The sequence below is a fragment of the Leucopleurus acutus genome (assembly GCF_964270905.1).
Source record: "Leucopleurus acutus genome assembly, chromosome: 13".
Lineage (NCBI taxonomy): Eukaryota > Metazoa > Chordata > Mammalia > Artiodactyla > Delphinidae > Leucopleurus > Leucopleurus acutus.
Genome location: NC_139155.1, coordinates 40,943,308 through 40,950,865, shown reverse-complemented (window position 1 = coordinate 40,950,865; position 7,558 = coordinate 40,943,308).

Here is a 7,558-nt window from a genome sequence, read left to right as displayed (position 1 = left end):
AGGAAAGGGAGGTCCAGAGGGAGTAAGAGACTTGTCCAAGGTGAGAAAAGATTCCAACATCAGGAAAATTTTCCAAGCAAAAGCATTGCTCTCATTTTTCCAAGGGGAAAAAAAAAGCATATGTGTAAAATGATGTGTTCAGGAACAGGCAAACAAGTCTCGTCTGACATCATTTTGCATAGACATATATAGATTAAGTAACTTTCTGAATATTTTGTACCAAAAATAGATTTAGCTGGAAATGTCCAGGTAACTGGAGACTTGTAAATTTTTTTTCTTCAATCATCTAAATGATTGCCCTAATTCTCTGCTTCACTTTAATACATGGACACCACTATACAGTACAAATTTAAAATGCTACACCTTTTAGATAGACACCTCCATCTTTAGAAACTATTAATATTTATACTTCAATATTAAGTCTCTGGAGCCTAATCAGGTGGCAGATGGGGGGGGGGCAGAAAGGAACATATTTGAATGTAACAGACCCACCAGCAAACTAAACCTAGAAAACCTTCTATAAAATTTGTGACTTGACTCTGAAGGGCAATTCTGACCTGCAGAGCTAATAGCTTGCAGTCAGCTCACTTGCCTGTTCTTATTACCTTAACACATCGGGAAATTTCCCAAAATTGCCATACAGGTCATTTATTCATTCTGTCACATTTGCCAAGAAATAGCATGCCTATAAAAAGAGCAAGAGAAAATATCGTCCATCTCCTATCCATCACCTCCCCAAACATCCAGAATAGATTATATTCTCTTATTTTTCATGTCATTTAATAACAGTACTGGTGCATTTTAAACAGTAAAGAGCAGCATTCAACCATCTCTGGGATGGTGGGGCTACTTTGCTTCTGACATCCTGTCAGTGTATTTTAATAAAAAAGGTGATAAATGTTTAGTGTCTTTTCATCTGAAAGTGAATGCCTTGAGGGTTTTTATTCACATTCATTTTATTCCTGAAACATTTCAAGCCTACAGACCAGAATAGAACAGAGAGTCCTGTATCCCTACTACCAAGATTAAACATGTTAACTTCTTACATATTCGCTCCAACTTCTGTATCTATCCATCGATGTACCTCAGCCACTCACTCTTATTTCCTCTTCTTCCACAGAAGTAGACACCATTGCAAGGTCTTTGTGTATCATCCCCATGAATGAGGAGAAGAAGAAAATAGAAGAGAAGGAGCTGGAAGAGGGAGAACAGGAGGGAAGGAGGAGATAGTGCAAAAAGAAGAGGAGGAGGTATTTTAATATTTTTCAGATGTATTACAATGAACATATATAACTTTTGCAATGGGAAAAAAATCATTGTAAAAGTAGAAATTAAAACTACAACATTGTCTTATTTCAAGAAGTAAAGGTGGAAAATATTCTGGAAAGATTGTATTCTATCACAGTTTGGAAAAGGATGTGTGGACAGACCTGGTTTGTTCTACCTGAGCAGGGCATGTACAGAAGCAGGGCTACTCCCGCCATCCCTGAATGTGTGTCATTCCTCCATTGGTGGTGGCTGGGACCAGCACTCCCCTCCATCCTCTCAACATCCAGGTGAGTGAACTCCTGGCGTCACTCTGTTATGAAGCACACCGTCTACGTCAATACTACATTGCTAAAATTCAGTACAGGCCACTGTTCCTTTGATTAGGAAAATAGGACACGGTTGGCAGCCATGGTGAGAGTAGTTTTTTAAAATTGGTGGGGAGGAAAGATAGTCTTGTCAACAAATGGTGTTGGAACAATCAGACAATCACAGGAAAAAGAGTAAAAAGGACCTTGGCCTAAACTTCACACCTTATAAAAACTTAAAATAACTCATGGATCTAAATATGAAATGCAAAACCTAGAACTCTTTGATGAAAGCGTAAGAGGAAAACTTCATGATGTGGAGTTAGGAGGAGAGTTCTTAGGCATGACACCAAAGACATGATCCCTAAGAGAATAAAATCCATAAATTGGACTTCATCAAAATTAAAACTTTTGCTCTGATGAAAAGATAAGCCACAAATCATGTACCTCACAGTGGACTTGTATTCAGAATGTGTAAAGAACTCTCTAAACTCAGCAGTAAACAAACAATCCAGTTAGAAAATAGATGAAAGATGAAGGGATATTTTGCCAGGCATATATAAATGGCAAGTAAGGACATGAAAAAATCCTCAATATCTTTAGCCATTAGGGAAATGCAAATTAAAGCTACAGGGAGATACCTCTACACACCTATTAGAATGGCTAAAATTTAAAAAATACTTATAATACCGATTATTTTTGTTACTTCTTGTGAGTCAAACTATTTCATTTACTTATTTATTTATTTTGGCTGCGTTGGGTCTTCATGGCTGTGCGCGGACTTTCTCTAGTTGTGGTGAGTAGGGGCTTCCCTTGTTGAAGAGCACGGGCTCTAGGTGCATGGGCTTCAGTAGTTGTGGCACATGGGCTCAGTAGCTGTGGCACATGGGCTCAGTAGTTGTGCCTCGCAGGCTTTAGAGTGCAGGCTCAATAGTTGTGGCACATGGGGTTAGTTGCTCTATGGCATGTGGGATCTTCCCGGACCAGGGCTCGAACCCATGTCCCTTGCATTGGCAGGCGGATTCTTAATCACTGCACCACCAGAGTGAGTCAAATTATTTCAAAATACAAAGTTATTTTATAAAAAGTGGTGAGATTGCAGGGTTGATCAGGCAAACGGAGGTGAGGAAGTGGAGTCAGTGAGTGAACATCATTCTGGAAAAGTATCTGACCAGCTATCTCCATGGAACATGGCCCTGCAGAGCGGAACATTGGCAGGCAAACACAGAGGTAGAAGAGCGGCAGCCCGAACAGCAGAACAGAGTCTTCAAGAACATGAACCCCAACTTCTTCAGGCTGACACAGACTCAAAAGTTTAAAAGCTCTATGATCTTAAGAAACAAATCTGTGCCTCAGTTTCCTCATCTGAAAACAGGAAAAACCATAGCATCCATTTTGAGGGATCATTTTGAGAATTAAATGGAAAACATTACACATATAACACTTTACATTTTTAATTGTTATTATAATTCACCTAAATTTTGCCTAAAATTGGCAATTCTCAAAGTATCTTAATTCATTTATTTTCTCTTCTCCTACCCCTTATTGTCAAAAGTCTTCTCTTACTACATTTCAATCCCTCTTCCCACCTGCCTTCTCTGTGAAGACTGCTATTCTATATAATTTGTGCTTTTTAATGATATTGATTTTTTCATTCTAAATTTAAGTATTTTTAATTTTTTCAAATGTAATGATCTAAAATGGATCTTTTGGGACTTCCCTGGTGATCCAGTGGTTAGGACTTTGCCTTCAACTGAAAGGGGTGCAGGTTTGATCCCTGGTTGGGGAGCTAAGATCCCACATGCCACAGAGTGGCTGGGCCCATGAGCCATGGCCGCTGAGCCTGTGCTCCACAATGGGAGAGGCCACAGCAGTGAGAGGCCCACGTACCGCAAAATAAATAAATAAATAAGAATTTTATTTTATTTTTTTAACATCTTTATTGGAGTATAATTGGAGTATAATTTACAATGGTGTGTTAGTTTCTGTTGCATAACAAAGTGAATCAGCTATACATATACCTAACCCCATATCGCTTCCCTCTTGAGTCTCCCTCCCACCCTCCCTATCCCACCCCTCTAGGGGGACACAAAGCACCAAGCTCTTCTCCCTGTGCTATGTGGCTACTTCCCACTAGCTATCTATTTTACATTTGATAGTGTATATATGTCCATGCCACTCTCTCACTTCATCCCAGCTTACCCTTCCCTCTCCCCGTGTCCTCAAGTCCATTCACTATGTCTGTGTCTTTACTCCTCTCCTGCCCCTAGGTTTTTCAGAACCTTTTTTTTTTTTTTAGATTCCATATTTTGTGTTAGCATATGGTATTTGTTTTTCTCTTTCTGACTTACTTCACTCTGTATGACAGTCTGTAGGTCCATACACCTCACTACAAATAACTCAATTTCATTTCTTTTTATGGCTGAATAATATTCCATTGTATATATGTGTCACATGTTCTTTAACCATTCATCTGTCCATGGACACTTATGTTGCTTCCATGTCCTGGCTATTGTAAATAGAGCTGCAATGAACATTGTGGTACATGACTCTTTTTTTAATTATGGTTTTTCTCAGGGTATATGCCCAGTAGTGTGGTTGCTGTGTCGTCTGGTAGTTCTATTTTTAGTTTTTTGAGGAACTTCCATACTGTTCTCCATAGTGGCTGTATCAATTTACATTCTCACCAACACTGCAAGAGGGTTCCCTTTTCTCCACACCCTCTACAGCATTTATTGTTTGTAGATTTTTGGATAATGGCCATTCTGACTTGGGTGAGGTGATACCTAACTGTAATTTTGATTTGCATTTCTCTGATGATTAGTGATGTTGAGCATCCTTTCGTGTTTCTTGGTAATCTGTATATCTTCTTTGGAGAAACGTCTATTTAGGTCTTTTGCCCATTTTTGGATTGGGTTGCTTGTCTTTTTGATATTGAGCTGCATGAGCTGCTTGTATATTTTGGAGATTAGTCCTTTGTCAGTTGGTTCGTTTGCAAATATTTTCTCCCATTCTGAGGGTTGTCTTTTCGCCTTGTTTATGGTTTCCTTTGCTATGCAAAAGCTTTAAAGTTTCATTAGGTATCATTTGTTTATTTTTGTTTTTATTTCCATTTCCTTAGGAGGTGGGTCAAAAAGGATCTTACTGTGATTTATGTCATAGAGTGCTCTGCCTATATTTTACTCTAAGAGTTTTACAGCGTCTGGCCTTACATTTAGGTCTTGAATCTATTTTGAATTTATTTTTATGTATGGTGTTAGGGAGTGTTCTAATTTCATTCTTTTACATGTAGCTGTCCAGTTTTCTCAGCACCACTTATTGAAGAGGCTGTCTTTTCTCCATTGTATATTGTTGCCTCCTTTATCAAAGATAAGGTGACCATAGGTGTATGGGTTTATCTCTGGGCTTTCTATCCTGTTCCATTGATCTATATTTCTGTTTTTGTGCCAGTACCATACTGTCTTGATTCCTGTAGCTTTGTAGTATAGTCTGAAGTAAGGGAGCCTGATTCCTTCAGCTCCATTTTTCTTTCTCAAGACTGCTTTCACTATTTGCGGTCTTTTGTGTTTCCATACAAATTGTGAAATTTTTTGTTCTAGTTCTGTGAAAAATGCCATTGGTAGTTTGACAGGGATTGTACTGAATATGTAGATTGCTTTGGGTAGTATAGTCATTTTCACAATATTGATTCTTCCAATCCAAGAACATGGTATATATCTCCATCTGTTGGTATCATCTTTAATTTCTTTCATCAGTGTCTTATAGTTTTCTGCATACAGGTCTTTTGTCTCCTTAGGTAGGTTTATTCCTAGTTATTTTATTCTTTTTGTTGCAATGGTGAATGGGATTGTTTCCTTAATTTCTCTTTCTGATCTTTCATTATTAGTGTACAGGAATGCAAGAGATTTCTGTGCATTAATTTTGTATCCTGCTACTTTACCAAATTCATTGATTAGCTCTAGTAGTTTTCTGGTAGCATCTTTAGGAATCTCTATCTGTAGTATCATGTCATCTGCAAACAGTGACAGTTTTACTTCTTTTCCGATTTGGATTCCTTTTATTTCTTTTTCTTCTCTGATTGCTGTAGCAAAAACTTCCAAGACTATGTTGAATAATAGTGGTGAGAGTGAGCAACCTTGTCTTATTCCTGATCTTAGTGGAAATGGTTTCTGTTTTTCACCATTGAGAATGATGTTGGCTGTGGATTTGTCATATATGGCCTTTTTTATGTTGAGGTAAGTTCCCTCTATGCCTACTTTCTGGAGGCTTTTTATCATAAATCATTGTTGAATTTTGTCAAAAGCTATTTCTGCATCTATCGAGATGATCATATGGTTTTTCTCCTTCAATTTGTTAATATGGTTTATCACATTGATTGATTTGCATATATTGAAGAATCCTTGCATTCCTGGGATAAACCTCACTTGATCATGCTGTATGATCATTTTAATGTGCTTTGGGTTCTGTTTTCTAGTATTTTGTTGAGGATTTTTGCATCAATTTTCATCAGAGATATTGGCCTGTAGTTTTCTTTTTTTGTGGCATCTTTGTCTGGTTTTGGTATCAGGATGATGGTGGTCTTGTAGAATGAGTTTGGGAGTGTCCCTCCCTCTGCTATATTTTGGAAGAGCTTGAGAAGAATAGCTGTTTTCTCTTCTCTAAATATTTGATAGAATTCGCCTGTGAAGCCATCTAGTCCTGGGCTTTTGTTTGTTGGAAGATTTTAAATCACAGTTTCAATTTCAGTGCTTGTGATTGGTCTGTTTATATTTTCTATTTCTTCCTGGTTCAGTCTCAGAAGGTTGTGCTTTTCTAAAAATTTGTCCATTTCTTCCAGGTTGTCCATTTTATTGGCATATAGTTGCTTGTAGTAATCTCTCATGATCCTTTGTATTGCTGCAATGTCAGTTGTTACTTCTCCTTTTTCATTTCTAATTCTATTGATCTGAGTCTTCTCCCTTTTTTCTTCGTGAGTCTAGCTAATGGTTTATCAATTTTGCTTATCTTCTCAAAGAGCCAGCTTTTAGTTTTATTGATCTTAGCTATTGTTTCCTTCATTTCTTTTTCATTTATTTCTGATCTGATCTTTATTATTTCTTTCCTTCTGCTAACTTTGGGGTTTTTTGTTCTTCTTTCTCTAATTGCTTTAGGCGTAAGTTTAGGTTGTTTATTTGAGATGTTTCTTGTTTCTTGAGATAGGATTGTATTGCTATAAACTTCCCTCTTAGAACTGCTTTTGCTGCATCCCATAGGTTTTGGGTCGTCGTGTTTTCATTGTCATTTGTTTCTAGGTATTTTTTGATTTCCTCTTTGACTTCTTCAGTGATCTCTTGGTTGTTTAGTAGCATATTGTTTAGCCTTCATGTGTTTGTGTTTTTTATGTTTTTTTCCATGTAACTGATTTCTAATCTCATAGCATTGTGATCAGAAAAGATACTTGATATGATTTCAATTTTCTTAAATTAACCAAGGCTTGATTTGTGACCCAAGATGTGATCTATCCTGGAGAATGTTCCATGAGCACTTGAGAAGAAAGTGTATTCTGTTGTTTTTGGATGGAATGTCCTATAAATATCAATTAAGTTCATCTTCTTTAATGTATCATTTAAAGCTTGTGTTTCCTTACTTATTTTCATTTTGGATGATCTGTCCATTGGTGAAAGTGGGGTGTTAAAGTCCCCTACTACAATTGTGTTACTGTCGATTTCCCCTTTTATGGCTGTTAGCATTTGCCTTATGTATTTAGGTGCTCCTATGTTGGGTGCATAAATATTTACAATTGTTATATCTTCTTCTTGGATTTATCCCTTGATCATTACGTAGTTTCCTTTTTCGTCTCTTGTAATAGTCTTTATTTTGAAGTCTATTTTGTCTGATATGACAATTGCTACTCTACTTTTTTTTCCCCCAATGCTCTGCACCAGTGATTTTAATAAAAACGTGCTTCTGAGAGAAAATATCTGAGCTGGCTGGTCTGCAGTCCT